Raw genomic sequence first — 16,211 nt, forward strand, 5'->3', positions numbered from 1 at the left:
TCTGGCTTTGAGGGACCATTTATTTATGGAGCCTCGGGGTCAAAGGAATCGAGGGTGGTAGGGCTTGAGGTAATTGGATGATACCTGGTGGAGAGACTCAGGTCCTGAGCATGAGTTTGTATTTCCTCTGTGTCACAATGGGAGATTTTCAGGATGAAAGTAAATTATTGCTTTTGTGCTGTAGGAAGATTCACTCAGGTATAATTGGTAGGCTAGATTGTGACGGTTGGACACTGGAGGTGGGAAAACCAGCAAGGAAATGTTTATGAAAATTGAAGTAAGAATCTCTCAGGAGAAAGGTAGAAACAGGAATGGGAAGGAGAGACTAGATACTTGGGACATCAAGGCAAGGACTTAAGATCAACGATTGGATCTATGGGTCTCAAGAAAGGAAGAATCAAAACCAGCTCATTTCCACTTTTAGACAGAAGGTTCTCGGGAGGACGTACTGGTTTTGGGGAATAGCAGGATGAATGCAACTTTGGGTGTATTCAGTTTAAGGTACTATCAGGACATCCACACAGAGATCCAAACAGGTAGGTGAAAGCCGGTGTGTAATTCTGGAAAAAAGATACTGACTAGAGTTAGAACTTGGAGAAACACCTGCATAGCAAAGGCTGAGTTTTCCTGCTACAAAAGTAGAGAGAGAAGAGAGCCCAGATTCGTAAGGGATGGGAGGGAATAGGAAGAAGACAAAAATAGAAGGAAAAAAAAAAAGCATCACCGATGTAGGGGAATGGACATATTCCATGTCCTTGCATGCTTTATATTAATGTATAAAATATACTATTAATATGTATGTGTTTGTATGCATTGTCACAATGCATTAGTTCCTATGGGGATAACTAAATAAACTTAAATGCATATGCTTATGCTTACATCCGAATTTTGATTGAGAATGATTTAGATATTAACCTGTACCTTTTCTACCTTCTGATAATCCACTCCAAGTGTGGTCAATGATTTAAGAAATGGGAAATGGGAGAAAAGATACTCTCAAACAAAAATTTGACGAACTCTCTTTGGGTGAGCACTTCTAAACACCTTTGGTTATCAAATGGATTTCATTAATTAAGCTCCTACTATGTACTCTATAAACATTTAATATTATTTGTCAATCTTATGAAAACCCTAAAAAGTAGGAGGGTGATATTATTCCCGTTTTTTTTTTTTTTTTAATAAAAATAAAGTAGATAAAGGGTCTTTGTTTTACACTGGGTCTCTAGCGAGAAAATAGGAGAACTAACCTGCTAGGTTCCAAAGCCCATATACATAAACTTAATGGAATACTGATTTTTAAAAACCTTAAACTTAGTTGATACACCTTGGTTTAGTTCCTTAACATTTAGGGGAAGGTAGTACTTGCAAGATAGAAAAATATCTCATAATATTGAGCTAAGTTTCTGACTTATGACATGCACACATCTTGGAGCATTTATACCAGTAGAGTAGAAAGACCCCTCCCTGCCCCCCTCTCCCCCATGAAAGAGTTCAACTCAAGTCAATTCAAGAAAGCAGTGGAATGTTTATTTCTTTTTAATAAATGAGATATCCTGACAATAATTAATCACCTTTTTAGCCTTGGGTTGAATTTAATTTAACTCATGTTTTTCATTAAATCTTTTTTTTTTTAAAACCCACAGGCTCTACTTCCTTACATTGCATTTGCTCTTTTTGTTTCTCGTGAGCTTTTTTGAAAAACCAGCATGTATGTAGTGCACAGAAGTAGTGCTCAAATCACCCCCCAGTAAGATACACCCACAATTAAGAGATAAGGATGAGACGCCAACTTCTGAAATTGTAGCTACTACTATGGATGTTAAATTTATGTCTGGGGTTGAAGACGGTCTTGCCGGAAACGACCATTGTGTATCTGTGATTTGGACGTTCCTCCAGTGTAAGCCGTGTCAGTCAGAATCTTGGGAGTCTGTACCTTATGGCAAATATTTAGGGTGGGAGCACTGAGTCCTGATTTCTGCATGAGAAAACTGTTCTTTACAAAGAATACTTACTTCAGCAAGGACAAGTGGTTAGTCAATGATAATTTCCAAAGGAGTTTCCTAAGACTCACTGCCTTTTCTCTAATTCTAAGCTCATCAAGGAACCCTTTACTATGTAATCTAGACTCCTGAGTAAATAGTCACCAAAAAGCGATGACAATAATAGCTAAATTTTTTTCCATGTTCACCATTACAGGTCATTGTGCTAAACGCTTTTCATCTATCTTATTGAATCATCCCAACGCCCTAGGTTTACAAGCTCCAGTCATCTCCACTCCATTCCCCTGGCGACTATTATACGCCTTCTCTTTTCTCTTCACATCACTAGTGCCTTTCCCCAACCTCTCACTCTTAGCGTATGACCTCTGTCCTTATCTCACTGAGAACGTAGGAGCAATCAGAAGAGAACTTGCACTTACTCCTCCAGGAACCTGCTCGGTGCTCTAACATTCACTGTCCATGCCCCTGAGAGCAGCCTCTCTCTTCCTCACCTCCATGCGTCTCTCTCTCCTCTCACTCCAGCAATTGTCTCCAAATCATCAACATTTTCCCTGACACGATCAATCGTTATACCTCTTGCTGCAGGATCTCCTGTCTTAAACAAACATACAAACATTTACCCTCTTACGATCTACTGCTCTGTGTGTTTCCTTCTCAGTCTCCTTAACAAGTCATACAGCTCGTGAAGTGGCATAGCTGGGATTTGAACCTTCAAAGGCGGACACGCCTGCTTATCCATTTCTACGTCCCTCGTACCTGGTACTGTGCTCAGCATGTAGTGTGAACTGGGAAGCTTCTTTCCTTTCCTTTTCTTTTTTTTCCTGTTTTCTGTGAGAAGCCTCTTTATGATTTTGTGAGAAAGAATGCAGAGCTAGAGGTCAGTTGGTGGTGAGATAATTGAGACCAGAGACACTGGGCTTTCTCACCAACAGGAGGGAGACATGACCAAGGAATGGAATTTCTGAGAAGTGGGCACAGATAGGCGATCCAGACAGGTAAGTGGCAAACTTTGGTTAGGACCTGACAGAAGGAAATTGGATCTAGTCTGGCAGGCAGTGTCTTCAACGGCTAGCAGCATTTCCTAGTCTGCAGTCAGGAGCCCATCATCTCAGGACAAGTCCCTGGGACACTGACACTGAGATGGAGACATGTGCACAGTAAGTTTACTGGGGACGCTGTCAGGAGCGGCCCTCCTGAGGGAGAGCTGGCAGAAGGAATGGGCAGTGCAGTCTCGGTGAGAGCTTCAGCCTGTCCCACATGGAGCAGTGATGCTGGAAAAGCCCCCTCAGGGGTGTGAAACCCTGAAGCAAGGAGACTTCACCTTTATAAGCTACACCCTTTGTCCCGCGCACCAGTCATTGGACGTGAACTGCAGGTGGGGACGGCTGAGACCTGGGCAAGGGCGCTGTCTTCTGCTGAGGGAAATTCCAGGAGGACTCAGCTGAGAGCACAAACACCCCCAGCCACTGGGGGGCGAGTCCTGCAGTCCCACAAGGGAGATCTGGGGGGCGCATGACAACACCCACCACCCTCTCCCCAGAGAAACCCAAGTATCAGGTAGGACGTGAGGACAAGCCCTCAAGAGTGGAGGAAGAAGACGGCTTGACCAGGCCCCGGGAAGGCGCCTGCTAGGAAGTGGTTCAAGTGGGGAGATTTTGTGCGCGTGGTCAGGGAAGCAGACAGGATGCTGAGGTACCTGAGACCACCAGCAAGGGAAGGCTCTTACCACGTGTGGGGCTGAGGGGCTGAGGGATGAAAACAGTGCCGGCCGAGCCCAGCGAGGGCAGGAGCTGGGGAAGGATGACTGCCTGGTAGGAGCTGTAGTCACTAGGGACCCCAGGAGGTGCAGCAGGGGGGCCGCTAAGTCCCTGATGCTCCATCTCCCACCAATGCCTCTCATCGGCCAACCAGCTGAAAGTCACTTGGTAACAGAGCCTGGGTGAGGCAATTCTGGTGTCTGTATCTGGCTCAGAGCAGGGTGAACAGAGGATGGACTTAGGGTGAGCAAATGGAGGACAACCAGCAAAGAGTACAAATCCAAAACAGTCCAGGGATTAGAACTCAGGGTGAAGGGTGAGGTGCTGCTCTGCTCTGCATTCCAGATGTTTCTACTGACAAAGACTGAGGCTGACCTAGAGTCTGGGATGGAACTGAATTTTGGGGAGGTCACCGATGTGAGGTTTGGAGCCAAAGTACAGGGACAATGTGGAGCAGAAGATGGGGACAAATGGTCCCAGAGGGAAGGACCGGAGGGAGAATTTGGCTAATGTGAAGCCCAAGAAAGCAAGAAATCCACCAACCCCCCAGAATTCAGGGGCCTCTGACCTCGCATCCACTCCCACCGAGCCCTGCTGGCTTGTGTTTGGTTCCCGCTGAGGTCTCCAACACTCTGCCTTCCAGTGGCATTTGAGTGACTGAACTTGAGGAGGGCAGCTTGAGTGCACCATGCAGCCTGAAAAATCTGAGACGTCAGGAGGGAAAGGGGGAGCAGGAAACGTTTAAAGCGAGGGGGTTGAATTGGATGGGGATGATGCAAGGTTGTGCCACCATAGTCCATCCCCTAAAAACCACCAGCATCTGACACGGAGCACGCAGAGTTCAAATGGTGGTGGCCAGTATTTGTTCCTGTTCCTGTACAGTCAGCTTGAACCGGGCATCCAGGAATGCCGGTCTCCTCCCTGATCTTCTCTCTTTGTTTGTAGTCCTGTAGCTGACCTCCGCCACGTCTCTGTCTTGGCTCACTCCTGGGAGTGGGAGGCCGAGGCTCTGGAGAGTATTCTTCCTGAGACGATGAGAAAGACGACAGCTTGTAAACACTCCTCTTTAGAGGCAGGCCGGGCCCTTTAGAATGTTCACAGAGGAGCACCTGCCAGACACACATCCCTCTTGGTAAATGTGACCACTCCCGTAGCTGCTTTGATGTGTCATCCAGGTAAAGCTCCCTTCCACCAGGAGTGAGGCCAGGGAGGAAGGAAGGAAGGAAAGAAGGAAGGGACGAGGGAGATGAAAAGCCCCATCCTTCCACACTGAAAATAGTAATAATAACTATTATTCTAGGGGCTACTTATTGAGCAGTAGCTCATAAACTGAATGGCTGCTCTATATCAGGTAGATATTAGATGCTGTAGCAGGTTAAATGGTGGCCACCCCGCCCCCAAAGGTAGATCCGAATTGCTGGAACCTGGGAATGGGACCTTATTTGGAAAAAGGGTCATTGCAGATGCCATTGAGTTAAGGATCTCAAGATGAGATCATGGGGGTGGACTCTAAGTCCAATGACAAGTGCCCTCATAAAAGACACACAGAGTGACACCGGAGAAGAGAAGGCAATATGAAAACCGGAGCAGAGATGGGAGCGATGCAGCGGCAAACCAAGGTTGGCCTGGAGCCACCAGAAGCTGGGAGAGGCGAGGGGTGATTCTCCCCGAGAGCCTAGGCAGGCAGGGTGGCCCTGCCGACCCCTCGATTTTAGTCTCCTGGCCCCTGGAACTGTGAGAGAACAATTTCCTGTTGTTTTCAACAGCCCAGTTTCTGGTGATTCTTTCGGTGGCCCCAGGAATCGACACAGATGCCCTCCATGCAGTATTTCTAATCCTCACTATGCCCAGCAAGGTGAAGGTACTGTTTTCCCGTTTTGTAGACAAAGAGATTGCGATTTGAACTTGAGCTTGCCTGAACCCTGAGTCCCTGTGCATTCCGTCACATTACAATGTCACGCTAATGTCCTTCCAGTTCAAAAAGTGCCCTTCTGTGTTCCTGGCCCCACCCGGACTCATCCATCAACAACATTTAATTGATGGGTCATTGGGTTAGGGCTGTGGATACAAAGTCGATTGTCATTAATTCCTGCTTCTTCACCTCATTTAGGGCCTGAAGCTTCAGGGGGAGGAAACCTTCCCACCTCGGAAAATAAATAGAAATATTATGGAGCCCTAAGTAATAGTTTGAATTTTTATAATAACCGACATCTCTGCAGTGATGTATGGGTTACCAAACCCTTTCACTCACACGATTTCATCTGATCCTTGGAAGACGAGGTTACACAGAGATGTTACCTGTGGATGATTTATTTCGTGGATGAGGACAACAGAGGGTCCCCAAGTCAAGTGGGTCCCTTGGTGCCACACATGGTTATGGAGCGGCAGCTCCCCACAGCACCCCATCACCGGGAACACTTTATACACCTCCTTGAGGTCCATCGTGGACTCATATAATCAACCATATAATCTCAAGGGCTTTACGTTTATTTGGTTTTTCTATCTGGATTCTTCTCCTTTGGAAATAAGGGAAGACTGCCAACTGGAATTATGAAGAGCTGGCTCCTATTTGAACGGGTTTGAGGTGTTGAATAAAGATCTGATGTTGGCTGACAGCCCCACGTCAGAAGAAAGCTGAAGCAAGACCTGCGTTAGAATAAATATTTGTGATTCCTTGAGCAGGCCTTGCCTCTTAATGTATGGCTTTTGCAAAATGCTTATGGTGTGCAGTCTGATTGATGCTCATGTTTAAAGAAGTATAGAAATCGCCACCAGTGCCTGGTGATTCCACCACAGTGTTCAGCTAAACACAGAAAATGTGTGAGTTCAGAGTTACGGGCATAGCTGACTTTCCCTGGAATGCAAGTGGTCATCTACACAAAGTAAATGTGGGGGGAGAAGCGTGCTTTGGAGTCATTGACAGTGTTTTGCTTGTGCCTTGCTTTTATCTGAAACTAAAGAGGTGTCAGTCTGTAATTTTTCTACAACTCTATAAACCTGAGTACCATCTGAGATAACGGGAACATGAAGAGAGACCAAAAATCTCTCTTCCAAAAACTGGATCTGGTGAAATAATGCCATCGGGGAGAAGAAAGGAAGTCAGTCTGAAACAAAACACCAACAGAACTCAAGATTATCCAAGAGAATGTACTTAACGCCACTGAATTGTACACTTAGAGATGGTTACGACGGTAAATCGTATGTGTATTGTACCACACACACAGAAAAACTATACAAACAAGACCTGCAGTTGGGGTAAGGGACAGTCGTCAGAAACTGTTTCAAGGGTACGTGCCAAATCTTCTAATGGGTAGATCAACTTGTGAATATTTTCAATCTGCTAAAATACATTTACATTAAATGAAATGGACTTGTCATGAGGCAGACCTGTCATCTGTCTTTTTGCTCTTGTTGTCCAAACAGCACTGCGTAAACATAGCCTTTAAATCTGTCAGCTCCTTCTGCCAGCCCCTTGGTGATTTTCTCCTCCCTTCCAGTGTTTTCTCAGAGCCCTGTTGCCCAATGCTTAACGCTGATGCACGAAAGACACATATGTGTCGTGCACTCGAAAGCATCAGTCAGTGAGTGACTTACGTATTTGGCTCAAACTTGAAAACAGCGACTTTCACTGTCTGTCCCCCATCCCCGCCCCACCCAGTTGTCAAGGGAATGGAAGTCAGAGACCAGGGAACCATCAGAGTAGTTAGATCACTAAGCAGGAGTGTGACGTTTCCATGGAGACCAAAGACATGAGGTTAGGGCCAAAGCAGGTGACATTTAGAGGATGCACAGGTGAGCCACCACCAATCTATGTCAGGTACTAAGTTGACCAACATTATTTTGTTTATTTCTCACAGTGGCCCAATGAGCGAGGTGTTATTTTGATCATGATTAACCCCATTTTGCGATGAGGCTCAGAGAGATTCGGTCCCTTTCTTGAGGTCTCATAGCTAGTTCACAGCAGAACTGAAATTTGAGCCTGTGCCCTTAACCACTATGCTGCCCTCGAGGCAGGGGACCCTCCGTGGGGTTACAGAAAAGATAGGCTGCCCTTCCCTGCAGCTTCTTGTTTAGAAGGAACTGGAATGTATGTCATTGCATCTCGATGCTGCACCTTCACTATTTGTTTACGAAACAGAACACACGTAGCGTCTGATTTTGTCATGGGCAGGAAGAGTCACGCTGTAGATTCACACCCCCGTGTGTGGCTTAGATTCACTCTCCCCAAAGGCGGCTGCATGGAGACGTGACTGTCTATTCCGTAAGCACGAAGGACGAACTCAATCCAGTTCCACCCGGCGAGGGGGAGGCCTGGCCCAGGGGGGCTGGGCATGAGCGAGCCATTTGGCTTGTGAGATGTTGCAGACACACCCCAATGTTGTCATTGAACGAAGAGTACAGTGTTCTCGAGGGGTGGCAGTCGTGGGTCCAGTGTGTGACAGAGGGATGGGTTGGCCAGTTATTGCGGATATCCCATCAGGGAATGACTGACCTCTCGCGGTGTCATGGAAGGTAACAGGATTCGCACTGGGATAGAAACTAGGAACGCAGAAGTCATTTGTCCCTTTGGCTCTTCGTGGAGGGAAAGGCAAACCCACAGGACCGCTTCTAACACCGAGGTCCAAGTGCAGAAATGGAAGCGAGTGGAAGGGTCTGTGTGAGCAGAGAATGGGACAGGCTAAGGCCGCTGCTGAGGCTTACAGGACAGCCTCAACATCTGGAGGAGGATTTGCTAAGCAGAGCAGAGAAGAAAAGGTCATTTTAAGTCAAGAAAACCCCATTTTCGATGGGGTAGAGGTATGAATGTGTATGTCATTATTGCGGAATAGTGAGAAATTCGGGGCTGGAGCAGGAGATGTATATGGGGCAGGTAGGAAGGTGTGTGGAGGGGGTCCCCATAAATAGGCTTTATGACAAAGATATGCAGCAAATCTCCTCCTGTTTCCTAACAATACAAGTGGGAAAGAGATCGCTGTAGTGTAATGTTCAGCACCATTCCTTTTAGAGAAAGGTTCACATTTCCGAGTATTCAAGAGCAAAATAACTCCTTTGGGTCATGGTCAATTTGTGACCACTGGATTACCATGAAAGTAGAAGTCTAGAGACAGTCCTTTTACAAAGACAGAGGACAAGTTGATAATTTACGGTGGCCTAAGAAGTCTCTCTGGCAGATTGGGGCGGGACTTCTGAATATTTTCTGGATTTTGCAAGGGAAGAAATTTTTAAAAACACGCCAAGAAAAAATAGATAGGACAAAGAATAAATCCACAGACGTTTTTGTTTCTTTATTCTTATCATCCAAGTAACTTCCAGGGATACGTGTGTTCTGCAAAAAGAATCCACTGGAAAATGATTTGTAGGTATTTACATGGTTGCTCTAGTTCATAATTGTAAGCTTTCCAATGGACATTCATAATGAACTTCAAATGTCCAAAAGAACCCATAGGGCTGTCACACATTCCAGGCTTCACATCTGCTACCAAATTGATGGTAACTTAGGTAAGTTAGAAAGTACATAGGTAGGGAGGTTTGCTTTAAGAATGCTCTTTGATGCAAGGGCAGTCAGAGCTCCTGGGTGGAAGACACAGGAGAGGTGCTGGAACCCCCAGACATAGCCTCATGGCGTTTGAGCGACTTAGTGCTTTAATTTCAGGTTTGTTTCTCTGAGTCTCTCCCACAGGATGAGTTGTGTCCAGTCCTGGCTCCTGACCCACTTAGAAAAGTCCCCAGCGAAAGAAGTTTCTGGAACAAGAGAAGACTGTTGCAATTCAACCGTTCTTCTTTGGTGATCACAAAGAGTGGAACAGAATAACCATAACAAACCGGCTTGATTTTAAATGACAAAAGGAGATAGTGAGAAATAAATATAAAAATATGTTTCAAATTCTAAGGAGAGAGGAAAATGAGCAGTAATTTCCCACTTTAATCCCCTGTGTGTTAAGGGAATCTGTCCTGCCCTGGGATCACAGGGCTGTCCATTATTGTGTAAACGGAATTTGTTATTAGCATATCAATGTGTCTTCTCAACCATTTTGTAGACTTTTATTTTTTGAATGCCCCCCTTTTATGTTCTTGAGTTTTTCCATTTCCCCATCATGTAGGATCATACACGGCCAGATACATTTTACATTGGATGACAAATGGCGTTTGAATTTGTAGGGTTGCAAGGTCAAGGCTGTTCTCTATTAGTCAGCCAGGCTCCCCCAGAGTGTCGCAGTCATGAGAATGTGTGGAAATCCCTGAGTACTGTGCCACTGCCTGCTCGGTCCTGATGAATGCAGAATTCTGCCCTCACTTGGATTCCTAATCCCTCACTCCATCCAAAGGAGGGACCATGCCACGGGATTGCCAAAGTAAACTGCTTCGTGTGGGCATGGTATTATTATTCGCCCTGGGGCTCTCCGGAGTCCATGTTAATCCAGAATTCTGAAAGATCCATTTCCTGAGCCTTAAATAAGAGACGTGTCTCAAGGGCTATGCTCCCACCTGCCAACCAGCGAACCTTACAGGAGAATAAGCCCCCTTGGGAGAGACACACCCAGAATTGTCAGGAGGGAAGCAAAAACAGAGTCCTTCCAGGACACCGAGTAACCGAGAATTTAGAAGCTGCCAGTTGTGACGTGGATGAAGGGTGTTTCTAATCCCAGTAGCCTAGCCCACCAGCCTTTACCACATGCCTTTACCCAGTGGGGTAATTTGATAAAAGTGACTGATTGCAAGATGTTTCGGTCTTCTATGAATATTGTGCTTATGTCTGTGTGTGCTCTCTGTAAAAGTCGTGCTACACACATACAGATGCACACAGAGAAAACTCACATCAATTCAGACCCTACTCATTTTAAATTTTGTGCCACTCCCATAGATACCAATTAGCATTTTGTACTCTCTATGATAAAATGGCTTTTCATAGACCTTTAGTGGGACAAAGGAGATTGTAAGTAAAATACTCAGGAAAATAGTTTTTCCAAGTACTTACATGTTCTAGCTAATGTACAAACAACTGAAATTCTAATTCAAGTCATTTTAACAGTGATTTAAGTGGTCTCTTTCAAGACCTTTACTAGGTTAAGGTCTGTTTCTTCAACTAAATCATTACTTACCCCCCCTCTATTCTCTAGCCGAGGGCACTGAGTACTCTAAATTAAATTGGTTTTCAGAAATGTTTGTTGGTAGTTATGTTGAAGATCATGATAATAAGTCATCATGTGTCTTTAGTTACTAAATATGTAAAGTAATAAATCTAAAATAAAAATTCTACAATTCAAACTTTTCCCTTATTAAATATTTAATAATAGCTATCATGTGTCAAACCCTTATTTTATGAGGAGGCTACGTGCTTTATATGCATCATGTGATTTAATGTTTCCCATGTAAGGATAAATGTGATTGTGATATTACAGATGAGATTCAGAGAGGTTAAGTAACTTGCCTCAGGTCACACAGCGAGTGAGTGGGCTGAGCTGCAATTCAAACTCAAATCCTTCTGATTTCAAACCCAGGCTTTTTAACCACTGCGATGTATTGCTTTGGTGGTGTGGTTCAACTCGTCCCCCCTGTGTCTGAATTGGTGGGATTTTTAGTGTTCTGCAAAGCCTGGCCTCCATGCAGCCAACCAGGAAACACTTGCCCTGCCCTTGTGGACGTTAGAATGAATGAAGAGTCAAGGTTAAGACCAAAGCAAAGGGAATGTCTGCAACAGAAAAGACTAGCTGCTAGCAAATTCCTGAATCCAATTTTGATCTTCTTGCGTAAAACAAGTCCCCAAATCCTGCTTGCTTTTGTTGGAATGGGACAATGTTGACTGAAAGACTTAGCCATTGTTATTCGTACTTTTGTAGAAGGCAGAAGACTTTAAAATGATAATTAATGTTGCAAATAGAAGGACAAAAATAGAAGTACAAACATATTATTCATTATACTTACTCTTTTTTAGAGGCATATTTCAGTTCTTTCTAAAAAGGTTTCAGGGGAGCAATCCTTAATACATGGATTTTAATTGATTTTAACCTGTTCTTTCACCTTCACATACATTCCACACATAAAGATAAGGAAGATTCAGTCCAATTCTCCACGGATTTAATGAGGACCCACATATGTCATTCTCTGAGCTAGACGTTAGAGACTTGGGTTTGGGTCCTGACTTTGCCACTTGGATCTGTATGTTATGGGCTGAATTGTGTCTTCCCCAAAATTCATATGTTGAAGGTATAGCCCCCCGACCTCAGAATGTGCTCTTTTTGAGAAATAGTCAGTGCAGATATAGTTCTTTAAGATGAGGTCACACTGGAATAGGGTGTGTCCCTAATCCAATATGGCTGGTTTGCTTATGAAAAGGGGAATTTGGACACAGGCAGAACACTGTGTAAAGATGAAGGCAGAGATCGGCGTGATGCTTCTACAAGCCAAGGACTGCAGAGATTTCCAGCAAACCGGAAGCTCGGAGAGAGACATGGAACAGATTCTCCCTCACAGCCTCAGAAGGAACCAACCCTGCCTACATCCTGACCTTGGACTTCTAGCCTCTAGAACTGTGGGACAAATCTCTGTTGTTTCTGTCACCCAGTTTGTGGTATTTTGTTACAGCAGCCCTAGCAAACCGATACACTATATAATTCTGAGGTAGTTCTTTAATATCTATAAGTTTGGGGTCACGCACCTATAGAAGAATGATAACTCACCTAGCCCTTTGGGTTATGGTGAGTTTAGTAATGCTTATCCCATTGTGTTAGAAGGACTTCTTGTTTTTTCTCCACTTATTGGTAAGTTCAGTGAGGGTGGGAGCCATGGTTGTTGTCTTTTGTTCTGTTCCCAGGCTGCACAGTAGATGTTCAATGATGAAGTGAGTTATTTAATGAGGAAAAAATATGCAAAATATCTAGCACACGGTAATAATAGTGAATGCTTATTCTGTATCAGACATGCCATTTAATCTTAATCCACACGATTTTTCAATTGAATCCTCCCATCCCCTCTGTGAGTTAGGTGCTATTTTATCACCTTCCTTTTATGGAAGAAGAAAGTGAGACAAAAAGAGATTAATTCATTTGCCAAGACTAATATCCCTGGCAAGCTGAGTTTCAAATCCAGGCAACCTGGTCCCAAGTGCTGGTATCTTAACAACTATACTGTGCTGCCTATTGGTGATTGCTGTGTATGTATAAATATTAGCTCACTGCCTTCTTTCTTTCCTTCCATGTTTTTTTCTTAACCATTGTGATAGTAGCTCTTTGGTGTGTGAAATACGCTGGGCTAAATTCCAGCTGTATGTAGAATTCCTTTCTTACTGTGTTTCTAAATAGAGTGGTTTACAAGAGGTGATCTCTCTAGAGAATTGGAGAATAAAAGGGAAGCAGTAGCCTTTTGTATCTCTCTCTCTCTCCCTCCCTTTCTCTTTCAGTTCGTCAATCAAACCTAATCTAGAGGTTACGGTGCAGGGGTTTTTCCTGATATTGGTAGTTTGTGTCTTCTCTCTTTATCAGACTGACTCAAGGTTTATCAGTTTGATCGATCTTCCCAAAACCCAGCTGTTGTTTTCCTTGACGATCTCCATCGACGTTCAGTTTTCTTGCTTTTCCTGTTATTGCGTCCTTCCTTCTGCTCACTTGAGTTTGCTTTGCTCTTCTTTCTCTAGTTTCTTAATGGAGGCTTCCATTATTTTTCTGAGATCTTTTTTATTTTCTAACATAAGCATTTATGTTATAAATTTCCCTCTAGGAACTGCCTCCCTCAAATTTTGATGTTATGTTTTCTTTTTCATCCTATTAAAATATTTTCTCATACCTCTTGTGAATTCCTCATTCAACCAAGATTATTTAGAAGGACATTGTTTAATATAAAGTAATTAGTGGTTTTTCTAGATAAGTTTTTGTAGATAAGTTATTGACTCTTCTAGATAAGTTATTGACTTCTAGTGTTAATTTACTATGCTCAGAGAGCAGATTTTTATATGATTTTAATTTAAAAAAAACTTGTGGAGGCTTTTTTATGACTCAGAACATGGTTTATCTTGGCAAATGTTTCATAAGCACGTCAAGTGAATATGTATTCAGCTGTTTTTGGTTAAATAGTGTTCTCTAAATATCAACTCAGTCAATTTGCGTATTAGTTTTGGTCACTATTTACTGATTTTTCTGTTTGTTCTATCAATTATTAAGAAAGAAGTGTCAAAATCTTCAATTATAATTGCATGTTTATCAATTTTCTCTTTTTGTCCAATTTATGCTTCATGTATTTTGAAGCTGTTTGGTGCTTGTGCAGACAGAATTGTGATGTCTTTTTGATGAATGGACCACTTTGTTATTATGCAATGTCCCCTGTCTCTTTAGTAATATTCCTTTCTTTCCCCCATGAAATCTAATTTGTCAAATACTAATGTAACCACTTCTGCTTTATTTTCAGTAGTAATTTCATGGTATACATGTTTTCCATCCTTTCACTTTTAACCAGTTTGTGTTTTCCTATTTTTAAAGTAGGTTTCTTATAGACAGCGTATAACTGGCTCTTGTTTTTTAATCCAGTCTGACAATCTCAGCCTCTTTCTTTCTTTTTTTTTTTTTGAAAGTGTCGAAAATTTTATTAACATTCAGTTTACCTTGTACCCGTGGTCCACCAAGATATAAGAGTGCTGCTCCCTAATGAAGTTACCCTTCAGGGTTTGGTCCTTGGCGTAGAAGTTGTGGAGCTTTGGTGTTTTGGGAGGTTTCAGCTCCACTTGTGTCACTAAGAGGGTCTCTCCCTGGTCTCTTGCCCTTTCTCCAGTCTTTCTCACGAGCACCAGCGAGAGGCCAGTGGTAAAGAGCTTGCAAGTGAGTCTAACCTCCCCTTGTGTTTTGTGACCCTACCTTTTCCAAACTGACATGCTAGCCCCCACTGGCTTTTAAGAAGATGTCCAAATTTTAGATAATTTATTTCTACCCACTTGTCTGGTGGCCACCTCTTTTTTCCTTGCTTTATCAAAGGTGAAACAATATTTGTGTCCCATCTCTGCTAGGACTTGTCACTCTTTGTAATTCAGTTTCCTTGGTTGCTTTGTGACCTCAACTCCTTGATGGGTTCAAGAAAAGTGACGATTTTGTAGATTATCTGCTGTTTTCTCATTGCGTTTTCTCATTGTGGGGTGAGGTAGGTTCTCTTGTGACTTTCTACATCCTAAGTGAAGCTGGAGGGTTTTAAGTAGCAGAGTGATGTGATCTTATTTACATTTGTAAAAGCTTCCTGTGGCTGCTTTGTGGAGAATGCATTTTAAGGGGCTAAGAGTAGAAGTGGGGAGACCGTGGAGGACACTAGCAAGGCACTTTGGCATGAGAGAATGGGGGCCTAGACTGGGGTCGTGCAAGAGGTGAAGGAGGGGTTCAGGGCATAGTTTAGAAGTAAATTAAGCGGATTTGTTGGCAGACTGAATGGGGGCAGTCAGAAATGGAGAGGGCTGAAGGGTAATACCTAGGCATAGTTTGAACAATGGAATGAATATCAGTGCTATTACTGATAGGAAAACAGACCTGAGGGAAAGTCCAGAGTTCTATGTCGACATGTGAAGTTCTAGATCAAGTGAAGGTATCAAGTCAGAAGTTGGATACTCAAGTCCAGAGCTCAGAGTAAAGTTCTGGTCTGACGATTTACCTGTGAGAGTTATCTGTGTAGAGTTGATATCTAAAGTATTGGGACGGATGGGATTACCTAGCAAAAGGATATAGATAGCAGAGGTCACCCATTTGACATAGGATGGAGGAGAGAGGGGGGGGGGCATAAGCAAGACAGAGAAGCGGTGGTCAAGAACCCTCAGGGAAGACTTGAACGATCCCTTGAAGGAAGATTTTAACCTAGATTTGGTAGGAATCAGTAAGTCACAAAAACACTGTATTTCATTCAAGGGAAACTTAAGATAACACTATAAATTACTTTGATTATTAGGTAAATAAAACTGTCAATTGCTTCTGGAATCTTGGGCTCAGATCTTTCATCGATACCAACCATACATCTGCCACTGCTTGCTGGTGGCGGAAGAGGGTGGACAAAAACCTCTCTTTCCAAGAATAACTGCCGAAAAAGTCTATTAGGTTCTCGAAAGAAACTTTGCTCCAAATCCCGCAGCATCAGAATAAACCCTTCACCTGTAGCTCAGTACCAGGGTTTCTTGCAGTTGCGTGCAGGGGTATTTTACTGAAAATTTACTAAGCTTTGCAGATACATGCACCTGTCAGAGGCTTGATGCGCCTTTGTCAGTGTTTGCCTCTCCTTCTCCCTCTGAGGCTTATGCTCCCTGGTCAGATGGGTCCTGGCTGCATTGCACAGATTCTTTCTTTGGTGTTTGCATGTGTTATTGTGAAATCTACTGGTTCTTCAGAGGAGATATGCTCTGTTGAGTAAGAGAAATGTGGCTAAAGGAACATACTAATGAGGCTGATTAGATGCTTTTATTGGTGTGACCTTTCCACTTAACTCTGAGACGGTGCTG

The sequence above is a fragment of the Rhinolophus sinicus genome, linkage group LG14 (assembly GCF_036562045.2).
Source record: "Rhinolophus sinicus isolate RSC01 linkage group LG14, ASM3656204v1, whole genome shotgun sequence".
Lineage (NCBI taxonomy): Eukaryota > Metazoa > Chordata > Mammalia > Chiroptera > Rhinolophidae > Rhinolophus > Rhinolophus sinicus.